The sequence below is a fragment of the Takifugu rubripes genome, chromosome 9, assembly GCF_901000725.2.
Source record: "Takifugu rubripes chromosome 9, fTakRub1.2, whole genome shotgun sequence".
Classification (NCBI taxonomy): Eukaryota; Metazoa; Chordata; class Actinopteri; order Tetraodontiformes; family Tetraodontidae; genus Takifugu; species Takifugu rubripes.
The window spans coordinates 10,984,227-11,004,206 of NC_042293.1; the positions used below are offsets into that span (position 1 = coordinate 10,984,227).

The 19,980-nt window shown below is 47.4% G+C and overlaps 1 protein-coding gene and 2 long non-coding RNA genes across 4 annotated transcripts in view; 1 reads left to right on the forward strand and 2 right to left on the reverse strand.

Moving 5' to 3' along the window:
• Positions 1–311: 311 nt before the first annotated feature.
• LOC115251034 (uncharacterized) lies at positions 312–3,026 on the reverse strand. Of its 2 annotated transcripts, XR_003889587.1 has the most exons (5): positions 2,095–3,026; positions 1,216–1,362; positions 915–1,071; positions 620–812; positions 312–368 (listed from the first exon to the last, which is right to left on the reverse strand). It is a non-coding gene; the product is annotated as an uncharacterized lncRNA (long non-coding RNA). The 2 variants fall into 2 exon arrangements; XR_003889586.1 differs by having other exon boundaries at positions 1,216–3,026.
• A 12,003-nt stretch (positions 3,027–15,029) lies between these two features.
• On the reverse strand, positions 15,030–19,589 carry LOC115251094 (uncharacterized). The gene is made up of 3 exons (XR_003889648.1): positions 19,497–19,589; positions 15,327–15,437; positions 15,030–15,219 (listed from the first exon to the last, which is right to left on the reverse strand). It is a non-coding gene; the product is annotated as an uncharacterized lncRNA (long non-coding RNA).
• The window catches only part of lingo1a (leucine rich repeat and Ig domain containing 1a), a 63,765-nt gene continuing 61,247 nt past the window's right edge, over positions 17,463–19,980 (forward strand). Inside the window, exon 1 of the mRNA XM_029842140.1 lies at positions 17,463–17,847. The gene's annotated coding sequence lies outside the window, so the exon portion shown is untranslated. The remainder of the gene's footprint in view (positions 17,848–19,980) is intronic.

Here is a 19,980-nt window from a genome sequence, read left to right on the forward strand (position 1 = left end):
GTTTAGATGCAGTTGTCAACCTGTTGAGGTCTATTATAAGGATGTTGCTATGAGCAAACACACCCATATTATCTGAGACACCCTCAGAGACATGGTAGCACTAACTAGAGATGAGAGAAGCCATCTGGATTTACAGTGTGCTCTCATATGTCCACTGATCAGGTGGTGACCTCAGCATAAAGCATAAACACAAGACTAAATGATCAGATATGATCAATAGTTACCAGCTACATGCATTTAGATGCAAAGTCACTTACTGTGTTGCCATTGTAGGGTGAAGGCTCTACACATTCAGAAGGAAGCAGCGACTGATGGCTGCTGTCCACGTCCTCATCCAAGGATGGAGTGGTCACAGGGCAAGAGTGAACCTGCAGTTCCACATAGAAATAGACCTGAAGAACACAGCTGCCACAAATCCTTTGCCACTTTAATCAGTTTTATATGGTAGAATTTTGAATATATAAGAATCGGTGTAAGATGAACTCATACTTTAAAGGTCTACACATTAGAAGAATGATGCATTATAATGTGTACATCACTTGTCTATGGAACATTAATTGCAACTTTCTGCATTTTTTTCCGTATTATAAACTAGACGATGGTTTAAAGGTTACCATACCTGTTTGCGCCATGGCCAGTCTGAATCGCCATAATTATATGTAACTTCTTCCCCTGCCATAATGTCTCTTATTGCAAAGAGACACAGATGTGGCATTCCGTTCACTGCAATTGTCCGCATTTTACAGTTTGGGATAATGTGCTCATCATTCACTAGTCTCCCAAGTGACTGGTCCTCCAGAGATGCATCAATACTATTTTGGAAGAATTGCATTAGGGCCAAACTTGAAGCTCTCTTGACTAAATTAAATTCTGAAATCCAGCAACTGTAGACATGGCATGTTTACTCATCTTACCAAAAATATTTCCCCTTCCATTGAAAATCAAAAAGAAATGTTGCTTCAGTACTGTTGTAGGTATTGGTGGCAGAATTGTCTAAAGATAGGAGTTTTCCTTTGTACTCCAGAACAAAATCTCCTTTGCTGAATGGCACTGAAGCAAAAACACCTCGCCCTTTGAGGAAAAAAAAAAATACAAACAAGGATGTTAGTGATAAGCTTGTACCAACCAGACCAGTGGTACATCCACTACACTGAAGCTCACTTTGAACACCACTAATGCATGCAGGTATGGAATAAATGGAAATGGAAAACTGACCTTTGTAAGAGCTGACAAATACCTCCCTAAGACCTGCCTTGTCAGTTTTACATTGTATATGCTTTTCTGCATCATGTTGTGGATTCAACCGTGGCTTCCTCCTGGAAGGATTCTTTAAATTGGAGCCACCATCAGCCATTGCTAAATCTGTTCACAAAATAAGTTTTTTGCACAAATTTAGGTCATCAAAGTGGTATTCCAAGAACTGTTCACAAAATTCTATTAACTTTATTTATGAACAAATGCAAACTCAGACTAAGAAATGGATTTACATATGGATGTAATATCCAAAGTTATAAACAGGGTATAGTTGTCAAAGTTCATACTGCAACAATTCTAAATTAAGCTACATAAATAAAATGCAAAATTAATGTATAAAATGCCTCTACTGTGCTCATTAGACGTAATCCAAGTGTGCTAAAGCATCTAATTTATTTAACTATTTTGTGTTTTGCATGCTCAACGCATATCTCTGAACCACGTAATTAAAGGGCCTTTAAAGGGCCTTGCTTCGCTCAGTTCCGGTTGAGTACGCGACACATTAAGATTCAGATTTGCATCAACTTTAACAAAACGATAGCAATGAGTTGTCTAACCTGGTCCATTTTATGTGACGATCTTCGCCAAACGTGCGGATGGTCTATAATCAATTTGACAAACATAACCAAGTGCTGACGTAGGGAAAATGGCACGGCCTAACCGCGGGTATGAAGTGGGTACCTGGACTGACCAGGCTGCACGTGAATCGAGCTCAACCGATAACGAACTAGCTCAAGATGTTGGTGTAAACGCTGATTTTATGTGTGCTCACATTATCCACTAACCCCGAAAGTATGAGGTTTTTAAGTTCTTAGTTCGCGTGAAAGGGTCTTTAATTACCTGTCTTTGTCGCGCTGATTCCTCCCAACTGCGGTGCCTCCAAATGAACGAGAACTTTCGCGAGATTTGATCAAACCAAGTTACGGCAGGGGTGGGGGTGGGGGGTGGGTTGAGGAAGGCTTGGCACAGGAAATGGAAGGTGCCAACTTGCGATATCAGTTATTGCAATACTGTATATAAAAACACATTACTGAAAAGGTGACACTTTACAATAGACCGTATATTTACGTATAAACGTACCTATATAGCTCAGCCAAAGTGTGATCATGAAGTATTTGGATAAAATGGGGAAAAAAAATGTTTTTAATGTATTTTGCAAAGCAACTGGGAAAGCTAAAACATACAGTTTGTCCATCACTGTTTGGGCACCAGCAGGCCTTTTTAAGAACAAAGGTCAGTCAAAAGATGGCTGTAAGGCCTTCATTGAACCCAGATAATCTTACCTTTTCCCATTTTTTTCACAAAAGCATTCACCAAGAGGGCTGAAATTTATTTATGTTTTTTTCAGATAGACATATTTTTTAGATAGATATATTTATCAGCGGGAGGTGCAGAGCCCATATGGAGAGCACCGGGCCCACTCAACCTCCTGAGGGTGCAACGTCGGTGAAAATATTAAAAAATCCCTTTTTTCACTTTGCAATTGTTCTGAAGTGCAAATCTTCACAATTTTTAACTATGCTGTCAAGAAAACTGGTTCAAGTTGGTTACATCTTGCAATGTGCTTCAGAACTTTGTTTCATTTTATAGGAGTTGTATTGTGATTGGATTCAGCAAATATCATCTTTGGTCTGAAAAATACCCACACGCCAATTTTTAAACCATTTTTTACCAAATGGCAGCCATTTAAATTTTAAAATTTGACATTTCTAAGTGTTGATGGCCATAGGTGAGGACTGGGGTGTAGATCGACTGGTAAATCGAGAGCTTTGCCTTCCGGCTCAGCTCCTTCTTCACCATGACGGATCGGTTAAGCGCCCGCATCACAGGCTGAGGAGTGTGATCCCCCTATAGTTGGAACACACCCTCTGGTCCCTACTAAAATAGGGACCACCACCCCGGTCTGCCAGTCCAAGGGCACTGCCCCCGATGTCCACGCAATGTTGCAGAGGCGTGTCACCCAGGACAGCCCTACAACATCCAGAGCCTTAAGATACCCCGGGCGGATCTCATCCGCTCCCGGAGCTCCTCCACCGGGCAGCTGTTTCACTACCTCGGCAACTTCTGCTCCGGAAATTGGATGGTCCACCTCCTGGTCATCTGACTCTGTTCCACCTTGAGGATACGTGTTGGTAGGATTGAGGAGCTCCTGGAAGTATTCCTTCCACCGCCGGATAATTGCCCCAGGAGACATCAGCAGCTCCCCACGCACACCTAACACGGTGTGGGCGAGTTGCCGCCTGCGGCCCCTAAGGTGCCGGACAGTTTGCCAGAATCTTCTCGGAGCAGACCGAAAGTCTTCTTCCATAGCCTCATCGAACTCCTCCCATGCCCGAGTTTTTGCCTCCGCGACTGTCACGGCCACAACCAGCTTAGCCAACCTGTACCGGTCAGCTGCTTCCGGAGACCCACAGACCAGCCATGACCTGTAGGCCTCTTTCTTCAGCTTGACGGCTCCCCTCACCTCTGGTGTCCACCATCGGGTACGGGGATTACCGCCACGACCAGCACCAGCGGCCTTGCAGCCATAGCTCGCGACAGCCGCCTCGACAATGGCGGAGCGGAAGATGGCCCATTCCGCCCTCGGAACACGATCAAAGCTCTGTCGGAGGTGGGAGTTGAAGACCAGCCTGACGGGTTCCTCCACCAAGCTTTCCCAACAGACCCTCACTAAGCGTTTGGGCCTGCCAGGTCCGCGCGGTGGCTTCCCCCCCACCTGATCCAACTCACCACCAGGTAGTGATCAGTTGACAGCTCTGCTCCTCTCTTCACCCGAGTGTCCAAAACATATGGCCGCACATCAGCTGACACGACTATTAAGTCAATCATTGACCTACGGCCCAGGCTGTCATGGTGCCAAGAGCACCGATGAACAACCTTATGTTCGAACATGGTGTTAGTTATGGCCAAACTAGCACAGAAGTGTCATGAACTAACATTCATGGAATACTGAAGACCATCACAATCAATAATATTTCTGAATGATCAAATGAGTCAAAATAAATATATAAATATTCTAACACTATAAAAATCAAAGAGAGACAGAAGATGAGAGAGACAGATATCTAGGAGACACCCAGAAGTGTTTGTGCGTTTGTGGGAGAGGGCTCCAAAAATGTATGCCCAGGGGCCCCTGCCCTCTAATCTGGGTCCAGTATTCAGTCTTTGTATTACCTCCTCTCTTCTGCATTTAGGAGCTCACCCTTGCTGATGGAGAGGAACTCCATGTATGTCCAACTTTTGAGCCTTGCCTTTTTTACCTGCTACATGTCTTAATTGCCGAACCTTATTATTTTTAAGCTGTATTATTGTATTTCTTTGAAAGGACAGACCAAAAGTGGGAACTGTAAATCATATTTGATTAAGTATAATAACAATAAAGCCTTCTATTGTATAATTATATCGGATTAGTTCTGATACGTTTAAAGAGCAGAGGAGATACACTTTTATCAGAAAGTTCATAGTGAAATTGGGGACATTTGCATGATGTAGTTATATACACTTCCAGTAGGGGGTTACACACAGATTTGGTGGGGGTGGTGGTGGGGGGGTACACACACTTACACTCAAAAACGGAAATATGTCATTTTTTGGGACTTCGCCCAAAATTCGACAGAAATGCTTGTTGGAGCTTGTAGAATACAAAAATAATGAAAACCAAATCGGGACAGTGATTTTTGTCCCCAATTGCAAAGGTGACCAGAATCAACTGGTGTGTATTCTGAAAAATGTCCCAATTTTTGATATAAGTAAACGCACACACACACACACACACACACACACGCACACACACACACACACACACACACACACACACACACACACCTCTATAGATGTGAACCAGGAGGATCGGTTCCTATATCAGCACACTATCAAACACCACTTCCTGGGTAATGAAGGGTGATCTAATTGCTCACAGGCTCCTGAAGCCGTTCTCGGCTTCCTCTGTGATTCCATCCAATTTTCCAGCAGAAGCAGCCAGTAAAGACAGATCGCTGCGCCTCAGGCAGAACACAGATGAAATATACACCGATGTTACCTGTGTGCAGATGGGCTGTTGCTTGACTCTGCGAGCACAGGAAGCTTAAAGAGATGCTGTGGAAGAGTCCAAGACAAACTGAGAGATTTCGTTTTTATAGAACTACAGAAAACAATGATGCAGAGATCTTATTACCGCTTATAAACGGGGTGCTATTACTCCTCCGCTGCAGTAGGTGGCGATATGCACTCTCTCAGCTCGGTGTTGGGCCACTTCTGCTTAACTTGTGAAGTTAGAGAGCGCAGCGAAGCTGGCAAACGTCTGATCCTGTTCCATCCCACTGGTCTGAGCCGCTCAATCGCATCTGGATGTGTCTAAAAGCTCTGAATTCATCAAGCTAAAATGTTTATCTGCAACCTTAAGGTCCAGTTTTAGTTCCTTTGGCTCCTCCGGTGGGAGGTTTGTCTGTTTGGTCTGGAGGATCATTCGTCTGGTCGTCTGTAGCTCCGAAAAAATAATAATAAAAAAGACTTATTAGAAGAATTAGCAAACCCTTGGACTCAGCCCAAGTTAGCATTTTACAATTCAGTCATTCCATTCATTTCTCAGCATGATTCATAAAACACGGTGTGTGTGTGTGTGTTTGTGTGTGTGTGTGTGTGAGTGAGTGTGTGTGTGTGTGTGTGTGTGTGTGAGTGTCTGTGTGGGTGGGTGGGGGGGGGGGGGGGTACATGCGATTCATCTAAAGCAAACCTTTTACTGACACATTTGGTATTTCCCATCTTATTATTGGGGCTGATTATAATTCATAGGCTATATTAAATGTCAGAGAAAGGCCAGGGATTGTTATGCAAATGTTAAGCATAGAATGTTCTTTCATTCTCACTTTTTTTCCTCCCTCCTCTTCCTCCCGGGTTGCAAAAGAGAAAGCAGAACACCAGAAACAGTTTAATCGTGAGGACCCTCGGTCGGTCTGGGAGGCGCCCCCCCGACAGGCGTCCGCGTCATTTCACATTATCTGTACAATCAGGTGGAAAAACTGAAACAAACACGCAAAAAAATGAATAAATACAATAATCGCTTCACTGCAACTGCTTTGATGTTTTAAAAAAAAGTCTCATTCTGTAGCTGGCATCGGATTAAATGGAATCCAGTGGATTTATCCCTCAGTGTTGCTGATTCAGAACACAGAACGGTGATGCTGCCAGATGGCATCTGCAGCAGCGGCTCAGACTCGGAGCACTTTGGTTCTCGTGTTCTCCGTTACTGATTATGCACGGACAGGATCCCAACTGTCAAAACAGAACCCTGCGTCAACGCGGGCAGTCGGAACCGCTAGAGAGACACGTTTCCCCAGAAAAGGTCTGGATTCCTCAAACATGAGCTTTGAACGTATGAGGAGCTGCTTTCCTACACGCTGGAAGTGATTGAGTAGAACAAAGCAGAACAAAACAGATCAAAGAGACCAAAGGGAACAAGGGGCCACGGAACATATTTAACATACTTCTAACTTCGGTGTGAATAACCTCTTGAATCCGGCAACATTCCTCCTCCGAGTTCATCCGTGTGTCTGATCAAGGGGAACGAGCCTGGAGGCTGGGTTCAAAGGTCAGCGCACGTTAGCTCGCTACTGTTTCATTCTCCTCGGCTTCCTGTTCAAAAAGCCCCAAATGTGCTGCTTTTTTTTCTTTTTCCTGCCACCTCCAGCTCAGTTCTTGTTTGTCCTCAACTGAGCTTCCTGTCGTCACCGATTCCTAATCTGATCCAGGCTGCAGGGGATCTCATGGCTTAAACCGTTCCGCTTCAGCGTTTGGAGGGTCATGGAGATGCGCTTCGCCCCGTTTTTCCATGGAGGATTTTTTCAAGCGCACGGAAGCCGCACAAGGGGGCGATACCACCAGGACGCTTGATTTAGAAATGCTAGCAGGTGTGTTTTCCTGTGGCGTCAAGGTCGGTAAATTCCCCTCATATACCGTTTGAAGTCACCATCTGCATAATGAGGTCAGGGTTAATAACTGTGTAACTGATGTTTACGAGCCAAGGTTGTTAACATTTCTGTCTTCGCTGACCCGTAACTGCTTGATTGCTATTCAGCTCGCAGAGGTTAGCATCGAGTTAACGTAAAAAGCATCTGCTAACCACCTATAATTTTTCCATCCCTCCAGTTGTGCCCATCTTTTTTATGAAAATGATGGTTCCCGCCATGACCTCAGGTGAGTTTCTCATCCTGCGGCTGGGCAGAGATCACCCGATAAACAAAGTCCGAGTAATTGAGGAATTAAAAAGGAGGAATTGGCCACTGACTAGCTGATTAAAGGCCAAGCGGAGAGCTGATTTATTGGCTTTTAATTTCAGCGTCAGGATCATTACCATGAGAGGCAGCCAGTCATCACATAGGGTTACAAGCCTTGTTTGGCTTAGGAGAGGACGGCTTTAGAATAACAATGCTCTTTTGCTACAATTGCTCGCTACTTTCTCCGCATCATTATGAGATCTTAATAGAGCCCAAATGAACAATGAGGGGTTCGGTAGATTTTCAATCAGCGGTGCCGCCAAAAAGGTCTTATGGTTGCCGTTGCACAGCCAGCTGCCCCCTATAATGGCTGGGGAGGAGACAGATGCAGTTCGAAGCGCGTGGACACCATTTCACAAAGCCGTGGTTTGGATTTGCAGCCTGAGATGAGAGAGCAGCTGGCACAAGGAAACTGACCCCAGGTACCGAGACTCTGCCCACTCCTGACGGGCAAATTAAAGAAGATTGATATTAAGGCTTATTTAGGCCTGTGAGTGTGAGCTAGGTACCATTAGCTTTGCTATGAACTTAAAAAAGGTTCTCATACGTACGCATAGGCTGGTAAGATGTGACGCTAGTTCAGGCAAACGACTCAAAATGTGCGAGTGTGCTGTTCCATCACAACCCCACCCTCCCCGTGGCATTTAATCCCCTCCCTTTTACCTGGTCACTATTGAGCGCTGCATGCCGCTGCTGCCTCTAACGTTATGCTGTTGTGCTGCTCTGCCTGCTGCTGCTATTTTGCCCCTCTGTGATGTTCTCTAACCCCCCCAACTACCCAGTGTCCTTCTGTGGGCTCTGTTTCCACGACCTCTGGGAAGGGGGGGGGCTGATATCTAGGTAGACTATTATCAGGGAATGAACCTGCCCCTTGTTGGTTGAGTTGTCTGACTGACATATAGAGCTTAGCATGCTAAGCTACACTATACTTGTTCACTAGTCAGATATGAAAACAGGATGTACAGATATTTAAGTGGCTGGAACTAAATGATGTTTTTGGTGGATCAGACAGAACATGAAGGATTTATGACATGAATTCCAACTGTCGGATGTGCAAAAATGATTGTGTCTCATTCTGGGGCTAATTTCTAATCATAGCAGCATCGAAGAATCGTCCTTTTGTTTGATGAGCAACCTGTAATTTCTCTGAAACTCACTGAAGGACGTGATCTCTCTCCTCACCAGAAGATGCAGCCGGGGTGAGTGGATAGTTTGTCTGGTGTAGCTACACCAGCAGTTTTATGAGGTAAAGTAACCTGGTGTATAAAAACAAACATCTATTACAAGAATTTATTGTCTTAATATGTTTAACACAGAGCCAGAACCACAGAGAGCAACAGCCGAGCTAATCCCCTTTAAACACTGAGGATAAAGACTGTATTTAACCCAAAGTTAAAGGTACACCTGACCCCCCCCCCCCCCCACCCCCCCCCACACACACACCCTTCTGTATGTCACCTATGAATGGAAGCCTGTTTTGATATGTTTATGTAGATACAAAAGACACAACAGGAAGCCTTAATATCCTTCGGAGAACTCTGAGTTGGAGCAGTTTGGAACAAAGCAGCATTCTGATGTGAATAAGGAAGCAAACCTCAGCAGGAGGACCAGCACTGGGTCCAGGCTGACCTCAGAGGAGCCTTGTTGTCATCACTACCTGGACCTAGAACACACTGGCTCTATTTTGGGTGAGGGAAGGATGAGAGGAAATGAAATAGTAATGAACAATAAATGCTAAACCCACGCTGATATCCAACCACCATGAAGCCTCACAGGTGGAGGGTCGATGCCAGAGTGGGTGTTAAACCACTGGGGGGGGGGGTTGTAATCTCCAGGAGAACATGGGACATCTGTCACTGTTGGGTTCTATATGTATGCAGAATCTATGTATCCGCTATAGAATGAGAGGAAATATGGATAAATGTGTTTACATTAGGCCCTGATGATTAGTCAAACTGTTGCAGGATCTTAAATGTCATTTCCTCTTCCAACTACACAGAGGGTAGCACGTGAAATGGTGCTTAATGTGATTAATGCGGCACAAAAACACACCCAGAGCAGCGGCGTGGGCGCACGTGCACGTTTCTTTACCTCTATAAGCAGACAGGAAATGATGGACGACACCTAGAGCTTAATAATATGCAACCGAGCTTTGAGGCCTAATCAATCTGGAATTTTGGGGTCCAGATTATTCTTTTTGATAAATGTAAAATGTCTCTTTTATTGTTAATTTCATCACCGGCTACCTTTTTTGTCATTACAATATTGGAGCGAGAGGCATTAAAATAAATAAATCATTTGTGAGTCTTAATGAAAGCTGGGAAGGCGCCGAACAGCCGCCGCCATCAGTCACTTTCTGTGTGGCTCACACCGACTCGGCCATTACTAATTGATTAGGACATAAAGGATGGGAATGCTTGGTGGCCCCGTCATTTCCTTCTCCTTCCGTGCAGGCTGATATCCTGTGGGAGGCGTCCACAGCGATGACTGTATAAATTAGCATGTGTGTTCGCGTGTGTACGTCTCTCCCTCGCTGTGCGTGTCCTCCACACCCCGCGACGCTTGAATGTGCCAGGCAACATAACATGAGAAGGCCGTTTGAAGCCAAGCAAGCAGCTATTCCGCAGCTCTGTGACGCAGCGTCGCGAGTTAGCATGTCTGGAATCTGGTGAAAATGCTCAACCTTCATAAAAACTTAACTGGACATTCTTTTGTTTTACACCATTAGTTACCAGACTCAGATTCTTTACTATAAAAGGGAGATTTACGCTGTTTGGAGGGACTCGAATGCTAACCCGCAGAGCTAAATGTCTAATCTCAGGTAAACACAACCTTAAAATACCTTAATCTGGTTCAGTATTCACTCCTAAACCGCCTTGTAAATTGTGAGGACTCGTCAAATTGTCCTCATTTACCATTAAAATGTGCAGTTCCCACTTTGTAACATGTACAGGAACACACTCACACACACACACACACACACACACACACACACACACACACACACCCACACACACACACACACACACACACACACGGGTCCAGTTGAAATAATGCCATAATGAGCCATCTGGTACCAAATGAACACGAGCGGTGTCTCCTCTCAGTCTGGAAAACATGGGGGAGAGTTTATAGCGTCGCACTAACATGCCTTTAACGTCATTGTCAGCATAATGAGCCCCCCACCCCCACCCCCACCCCCCCCGACATGATGGCTCTGCTGCTGGGGTCTGGGGTTAGCCTTGACCTTCCGTCCTCAGCACTGCAGCACTGACCTCTCGTTGCAACTGGTCGTGAGTGGAAGGACCCCGGAGCACAAGTGGACGCTTGGGAAGAGAGATTCCCCCCCCCCTTCCCCCGCCTTCCACCAAAAATCAAGATAAGTCATGGTGGGGTAAATACTAGCCAGCATAACTTTAGCTTAAATGAGTTTCGGTCTCCCTACGTCCCAGGCGGCACCGGTCCAGGGGTTGTGGTTTTAGCGTTGCCATAGGCAACAGCAGCTGATGTAGGCTGTGAATATTGAAGCAGTTTTGGAGCTGCTTATATGCAGACGAACTCGTGTGATTCTGGAAATAAACTGGGTCATTCGGGTTCAAATTGAACAGATAGCATTTTGAATAGCAACAAAGGGTTTGGATCTTCTCCGTTCCCAACCCCAAGGCTGACTGGAAAGGCAGCATTTGCTAATTCAACTAAGTAGTTTGTTTATTTGTTGTTATTATTATTAACTGCCATCAAGTCGACTGAATGGAATCATTGAAATGTTTAACATCAGAGACAACTTCCTGTCTCAAGGTTCTCCTCCAGTCCGCCTGATGGCAACGAGCACATCGCATTATTTAAATCTACCTGCGTTAAAATTCAATATTGTTGCTCCTAAAGCCAGAAAAGCTAAATGTAAATGTCAGCTAAATGACATCATCCGTGAACTGTTTCTGCTAATAAAGACACAGAAATCTTTGCCAGAGAGCCAAAGGAGGAGAGATTTACGCATTTAAGTGGTTTTACAGACCCTAATAAAGAACCAGACTTCCATCCAGTCTCATTCAAGGTCAGGAAAGAATATATGATGTGTTTTTGATGAACCAGCACAGAGAATACAAACTTTTATGTGGCAGAAAGTATCCTGAAATTCCCTTAAGACGGCAAACATTAATGAGAATGACCCTGTGATTAGATAGCAATGCTAACGCGCTCCACGCCGCATTAAACACATGACAGGCCGCCTGTAGCAAAGTCACAATGTGCCCGGACAGGCGGGAGAATAACGGCGCCTGGGAGTGGGCGAAATTTGTGATGATCACCGCTGCAAGGACGAGCAGCATGGCAGGGCTGAGCGCCGTCATAATGTCTGCCGCGCCACACCTGAGAGTGCACTCTGATGCTAGCCCGCAAATGACCGGCCATTAGCGCTTGGCGGCTCCGCCTGCAGCATTTCAATGTAAAAGTGACATTTAAAAGGAAGCACGTGACGCTGCTGACCCTCAGAGAGGCGTAATTAGCTCCCCCTTTAGCATTCGCCGCATAAGGCATTTGATCAGTAAATGTCAATTATCATGGCGGCTTCATTCAGAACGTAACCTTCGGTTATCTCTGTGAGCATTAAACGGAAGGGTGCCTTTAAGAATAGACTGACTTTATCCCCATTCCTGCAGGTCGCTCTAACCTTCAGATGTATCTGCAAAGCATTTCTTCAATACGCAACATAAATGCACTGGGATTATTGGTTAATAAGCCACACATATGGATCAAAAGGACCATCACTGGACTGGGACTGAGTCCAACGTGCGCCTGGCTCTGTTGCTGTCGTGTTTTCCGGTTTGTAACGGCATTAATCTGATCTCAAATAAAGTGCAGTTCTTGCTAATCCACCAGCCACATTTCATTAGCATCGGCACACGGTGGCTGCAGGTCGACAACCTGCAGAACATGTGTGGAGCGCCTGAGGAAGTTTGGGGGCTACTTTGAGTTCCAGCTGGAACATCTTCCCTGTCTTTGCTGTATCCATCACTGGTGATTCTCTTGATTTTCCACCTTTTCCAGTTTATTCCGCTGTTGCCATAACAACAGGGGAGCTATATGATTCTTCCTCCGAAGGTCCCGTATCCCGAACCAGACATTCTGAAGCTATGTTACAGTCAACACAGGCGCTACATTAACCAAACCTCTTCAAAAAGCTTCTTTTGCCTCTGTAGTAGGTGTGTAAGTCAATATCCTTATTTAAAATAAGATGTATTACAATCTTAGCATCACATTGCAATGTAATTACAGATTTAAGCTGTCTTCCATGGCTCGCTCAGGACGTGCGGCCCACCTCGTCTCTCTGGGTTTAAGCTAATCTGCCTCATGCTCCGCTGATATCTGCGCTCGGCTGTGACGTCGTGGTGACGGCCAACCAGTTGTGGTTCAGACCGGCTGGTCCAGAGTCCAGGAAGAAGATGATTGAGAGGGAACCTTCACACATCTGTTCCAAGCTAGGATCATGTCCTCTGCTATTGGAACTGAAGCTTGCGTCTCTGCTGGGAGAGTCTAAATACACGCTCATCAGCGGAGGGGGTGATAATCTGGTTTGTTTTGCTCACTCTGCATTTAAATGTTCCTTCATTTGCTCAGTGGAGAGTGACATCTAAAGTCCCGAAGCGCGTCGATTCCCAAAATTGATTCCCCCGTCACTCTGTTTAACAGACAGCGCCTGAACACCTCACTCAAGCTAACTTTTAGCCATGTTTTCATTGAAATGTGCATGTGAAGTGATATATGGCAGAATTCTTGCCTGTGAAAACAGGAGCAGTTGGAGGAAGTGGGCAGCTGAGAGCTGAGAACATCACACCATGAAGAGCCCACAGTGTGGTCATGAATGCGGGTTAGAAGGTTATAATGAGACGGCGGAATATCAGTGGATTCTTCCACCACTGTGTGTGAGCTCTTGCTCAGCTTCACAAACAAAAGCAGCCACTATAACGTTAGCCTGAATACAGACTGAAATATTATCATACTACAGCTGGAAATGCTCCTGTCTGCTGAATTATTAAACATCTGAGTCTGTTGGTATTTGTTGCTCAAAAAGACCCAGAAGTAAAGTTCTCCCCTGAAATGAGCATTTCGGATCTATTTATCTGTTTATTAGAGTCTAACTTTGATGACTGACTTCATTCCTTTTGTGGGAAAAGCCTCTTTATTCAGTTTTATTCAGTAATGTTCTAAATAACAACACTTCACACATCACTTTCCCAACATTCTCCCAACTTACATGTGCGCATTAAAAGCAGGTTCAGTCATGAACACTGAGATTTGTGGCACCATTTGATTTGAATTTCAAACTTTCTCGGTTCCTAATGTGACCCCAGCTCCTGCTTCCTCCCCCAGACTGCAGAGGAGCTCATGAGAGGTGGTTTTTACCTCCAGGTTAACACCTCACGTGTTGGCTAACTAGCAGCCACTAGCAGTGTGACTGCTGCTTTAGTTTAGCTTCCCCAGATGTAACATGGGCCGTTTTAGAGTGAGGTAACATAGTGAGCAGCAAAAAGCCTCATTGTAGATCACAAATTCCTGCACAGCAACGATCTAAGGACATACAGCTGACGGCAGGCAGCCAAGGCTAGCAGAGCATCACGAAATGGAGCAGAATAGACGTAAAAAGACCACAATCAGATCAGAGACGCGCAAACAGAGAGAGCAGCGGGATATATTTAGGCTACAACTGAGATATCTCTGACTTACAGACAAGAGTGAGAATCAGCACAATCAATATTCATCTGGAGGGAAGATCCACGAGCAGAGATGGTTCTCGGAGCAGCTGTGGAGCTGAAAGCGCACGTACGGATGTGAAGGACAGGGAAATTACCGGGGTTGGAGACCTTTTTCCTTCTATTTTAATCAGAATTCCCCCGTCTGTCAAGAGTTTTGCACTCATGTGTTGACGTTAATGTAATCAGTCTTCACGTGCGTCGCCCTTCGCTGTCACCTCTGACCCCCGATGTCAAGGTCAGCTCAGGAGGCACGTTCACGCCGCGTCTGTTGCCATCTCTCGGAGGAACGTCGCGAATCTGTGTGGGAATGATGCGAGCTTGACTGGCGACACGATGGTGTTTAATCGATGCGCGCGGCCATCGGGGGCAGGGATGTTATGGATTATTAAAACTGCAGGGTGAGGGGTCGCGTCGGTGGGCAAGGCGAGGGCTGCGACGCCGACGCGGGGATCCTTCGCTCCACACGCCAGCCTGTTTTCAGACCGTGGAAATCACCCAAACCGACGGGCGCTAATAAGCTGCGAGACAGCGCTAGAGCAGCCGCTAACATTTACAGCGGGGCGAAGTTAAACAGGCGTAAAGATCACGGCTACTTGTGTTTCCAACCTCTTCACAGCGAGCTCAGGTGGGGCCCGACTTTGTTAGCAGACATAAACCAAACCTTCAGCATTTCCTCTGTGGGAATCAGGTTTTCACATGCTAACGCCAGCACTGCAGCTTTAGCCGTACCGTAACCATGCAGACGGGCAGCTCTGGATCTGCTCCTTTAATACTCAGTTTTACATGATGACTTGCTTTTATTGTCGTGTTTCAGTCCCTGCTTCAGGTCTCCTCTGCGATGTCGCCCAACATGAGCTACTTGTTCCGGCGTTGAGGCGTTGGACGTGCATGCAGACGTGCAGGCGGGCTGATCCACGGGGAAATTCAGGGACCGAAGACTTCTGGGGGTCACAAAGAGAGAAATGCTGTCATCCACAGGAGTGGGACCTTGTGCTCGCACTCCCAGGGGGAGCTCTCTGCGAATGCCAAACAAGAGCAGCAGGAATACCTGGACGGCAGCGGGAGTGGGAACGCTGGAAAACTCCCATGTTTGCTGGAGGTCCTGCTCAATAATACATGCTTGTGTGATTGGGAACAAGCGGCAGCTCTGCAGAGGCACCTGTGCGCATCATAGAAGGATATAAAACATTGATATACTGCGTTTATCGCACATCCGGTGAGGAAAGAAGCTAAAAGTGCTGCTTAATGGGTGGAGGTATCCATGGAGACGCGCTCAGTCCCGCTTCCTGTTGGTAAATATTGACTTCACACTGTGTTGTGCTGTTTATTGGCCATCATTGTTCACATTGGGTCTCCGACGTGGACTGATTGGTGGTTCTGCTAAAGCCTGTCGCTCCAGGAAATTTACTGAATTAGAGAGGAACTCTAATAAGGGACTCACACTCTGAGGAACGTATGCCAGCGTGATCCTCCCTCCACGTTCCCCTCTTTAATAGAGCGGACAATGAGAGGCGTCTCCCTCAATGTTCTGATCTCATCATCATCTTTGCTTTTGTGGTGGCACTAAAGAGGCGCCGCCGAGTCATTTCCATCCAAATGGCTCCTTTCACACGAGGCTGAAGATTTAATATTTGATCACTGAACCTTCCCAACCACTGTTGCTCCACTGCAGATGTTAGCGAACAAAAAGGAAGGTGGGGTGAGTAAAGGTGGAGCGACTGGTGCCCTCGCTGTTAAACACGGTGGAGCTGTGCACGGCGGAGGTGCATGTGAGGAGTGACAGGAGCTTTGGTGCTGAATGCTCCAGGGATGCAGATTTCCAGCATGTTGGTGTGAGGTGATGGTGAAAACCTCCGTGAAGGGACGATTCTGGGATGGATCCACTAACAAACCTGTTGTTGTTGAAGAGAGTGGCAGTAAACGACACTGTCAGCGTGGAGACATCATTACTGCGGACAGTAATTAAGTCTGCCTGATGAATTTAGATTAATTAAAACCCCTACAGTCTCTGCCTTCATTACATGCAAAACACTTTTTCTGACAGTTTCAATTAGATGATTCGATTTGGAGGGAATGATTCCTGCCTGTTTGTCACGTGTATCAACCCATGTTGGTTTAAAAAAGCTGTTTTCTCCATCTCTCCCTCCGCTCGGAGTCCCCGGAGAACGCTGGTGAATCGATACCATTAACACCAACCCGCTGGTGTTACAGCCCATCTACAGGCAGCGAGACAACCAAAACAAGTCTTTGGGAACGCTGCGATGGTCTCCACCAGCTCCCACCCTTGAAGAAACAGCATGTGAGCCTGGAGGACGGCCGTCTTCATCCTCTTAGGTCCCTTTGAGGTCCACCCAGAGGACAGATGTCCTCAGACTCCTGCTCACCAGCCTCCCCTGCTCACCAGCCTCCCCCTGCTCACCAGCCTCCCCCTGCTCACCAGCCTCCCCCTGTTCACCAGCCTCCCCCTGCTCACCAGCCTCCCCCTGCTCACCAGCCTCCCCCTGTTCACCAGCCTCCCCCTGTTCACCAGCCTCCCTCTGTTCACCAGCCTCCCCCTGTTCACCAGCCTCCCCCTGTTCACCAGCCTCCCCCTGCTCACCAGCCTCTCCGGGCAGGAGTCAGCTGATCGCCTGCACCTGGAGGACAAAGGTCACTCAAAGGTCAAAAGAGGTTTAGCCAGAGAAGACGGACGGTTTGAAAGAGTTGAAAACCAACGTCTGCTGTCGTGGTGTCGCAGCTAACTGGCTAACTGGCTAACTGGCTAACTTTAAACCCTGTTGCGCTAAGTTAGCTTCGCCACGTACACATTCATTACCACAGCTTTTTTTCTGATGGCTCTTTGACCCCTGGATGTCATGACACCTGCTGCGTGTATGTTCCTGTTCCCGGGGTGGGTTCAACGCACGGCTTCACGTGCACACGTGCACGCGCTGCTGCCCAGATTTAGCTGCTAAGCGTCACCTTTGCGGCGGAAGACAAAGGAAGATCCAGTTTCGCTCGCTGCTACGGTTTGGTGCACATCACACTGCAGATGGGTTTATCTGAGCATGGAGGAGGGAGGGAGGGAGGGAGGGGGGCTCTCCGGCTCCCTTCCTCGCTCCCGTCCCTCCGAGTCTCCGGCTCCCTTCCTCGCTCCCGTCCCTCCGAGTCTCGTCATTCCGCGGCTCCTCCCTCCACCTTGCTGTTCTCCAGAACCCGTCCCTTCAGCTGTGACTGTCTGACTCCGTCCTCCTCCCTCCCTCCTTCCTTCCTTCCTTCCTTCCTTCCGCCTCAGTCTCTCAGCCTGGCTGACATCGGATACACCCACCTCGGCTCGCCGTGTGAGCCACATGCGTCAGCGTGTGTGCACGTGCGCTCCCTCAGCTGGCAGGAAGGACTAATAAAGTGCTCTGGACTTGGATATCCGATGATTTCGATTTGCCCAGTTGTCATATTTGAGCAACAGTGCAAAACCTAAGTCCCCTCCTCTCGTCGCAGCATCTTGATGGAATCTCCGATCCCTTGGAATTAGTGAGCAGTCGCTGTGGGATCCAGCCGGCAGTTTCAGGATTCCCGTCACCTCCGTTCTGGTAAGGAAGCGTCTTTCTTCCCTTCATCTTCCCACCTGATCCACGTCTCACAGTGCATCGACAGGCGCCCGGCGTGGAGCTTTTTAGGACGGGGAGAAGAGGAAGACGAGGGTGGGCTGCCCGGGGATGGAGTCTGGAGAAGAGAGGGGAGCGGGAATGTGTGCCAACACCAGCAGCATCGCTCGGGCTGCCCGGGGCTGCAGGGAGAAACGGTCCACTATTGATCTGCCGTTATTTTCAGCTCCCAACCCTCAGAGACAACTTTGTGCGGTCTACCTGACAGAGCAGTGAGTGCGGGCCATCTGCTCAGACACCTCAGGGTGCTTTAAAGCAGCAGATAACTGGATTCATCATGCATGAGGATCCACTCTGGGGGGGGGGGGTGTGGGGGGCTCATGCCGTGTTATAATGGGCTCAAGACGCTGTCGAGCAGCGGGTGGGGATTACAATCCCTCCTTTGATGCTTCTTTGCATATATGCAGGTATTATCACAGAGTTCACCTCAGCTGAAGTGGAAGGAGAAATTACCCCCCCCCCCCCCGATCCTCTGATGGGGCCTCTTGGTGTCCACACTGATTTCTGAAGCGCGAATGTACAAATTCTCAATTAGACAAAGCTACTTTTGTGGGGACCAAACATGACCGTGCACCTGTCAGGGGTTGTTATCAACCCCGACCCTGAGAATACCCCCCCCCCCCCCCCAAAACCCTCTCTTTGTTGGAGGACTGAGGTGAAGTTGCTATTTTCATCACTGCTTTTGCATAACAGATCGGCGCCTCTCCCTTTTATCTTCACCGCTGTCTTGTTATTAATTCTTTGCTCCTCTTGCCTGGTGAACTCTGCAGGGAGACGGTGTTGGGGGTGGGGGGGGGGGGGATCGAGAGGAGTGGGGGCTGGAGGGATGAGATTGGACGGTAGGGACGGGGACAAAGGCACAGAGATGGTTAGCGTGAATAAGATGCCAGAAAGATGTGAGAGCTGCTCTTGTGCTCAGGTTCTTATTGGGGCGGGGCGGTGGGGGGGAAGGGGGGGGGGGGGGGGGGGGGAGGAGCATGTGATAGGCCGTGGCCTCTGTTTCACACATGCCTGGCTGCGTTTGCGGTGAGCGACATCAATATTTATCACGTTTCCCCTTCCAGAGAGCGTGATAACGGCCGGGGCTGGAAAAATAATAAAAGATAAATCCAATTAGCTCAGCTCGGGTCGACCCTCCATCTGTTGCGGTTCGAATCCCCTCGCAGCACCTGGGCAAGGTCAGCTGGGTCAGCTGAATATTGAAGGAATGCTTGGTTTTCCCCTAAACTGAAGAGCTTTTCTCATTTATGCGGCATCACTTTGGCTACATTGTTATTGATGTGATATTATTTGCAGATCTGATGAACAGATCAGACATTTTCAGTCAGATTAAGTACAGCAGAGATTTACGGCTTTTGAGCGATTCCTTTAAATTTGACTTCACTTTTATTTAGTGAAAGCTTTATGAGGGTTTTAAGGCAGATTGACTAATAAGTATCCCAGAATGCATCACTCTTAAATTCAGCTATGATAATCCACTTATTGGAATCATTTATTTTGCTAATTAAATAAGTGCACCCCCCCCCCCCCCCACACACACACACACACACACACGCACGCGCACACACACACACTCGTTATGTAGACGTTGCAGGAACTTGCTTGCGTAGGTGGTCCACCGTTGCTGAAGGAGGATTGCTGGAGGATTTGCTATGGTTGGCTCCATAATGCTGGGCTTCATGTTGGACCTCCCCATATGATGGTCTTTGATGTAGTTGATGGTCTTTGATGTAGTTGATGGTCTTTGATGTAGTTGCCCATAAAGCATCTGACAGGGCAGCTGACTGCCAGGCATCTGGACGATGTGGCCTTTGTTTGGCTCCATGCAGATTTGTCGCTGTGGAGAACACGATCCCGCCAGGTCAACATCCTTCAGCACCGAGGCGGTGGGTCTGACATCGATAAACCTCCCAGGCTCCCGGTGGGACGGGGGGTAGAGACCTTACGTACGACATGACCTCAGCTTTTTTGCGTGTTGATCAATAGACCTAATGAGTGGTTAATGGAGGACATCTATCTGCATGGTGGATGTTGCTGACCAGTGTCTTGGTCCACTTC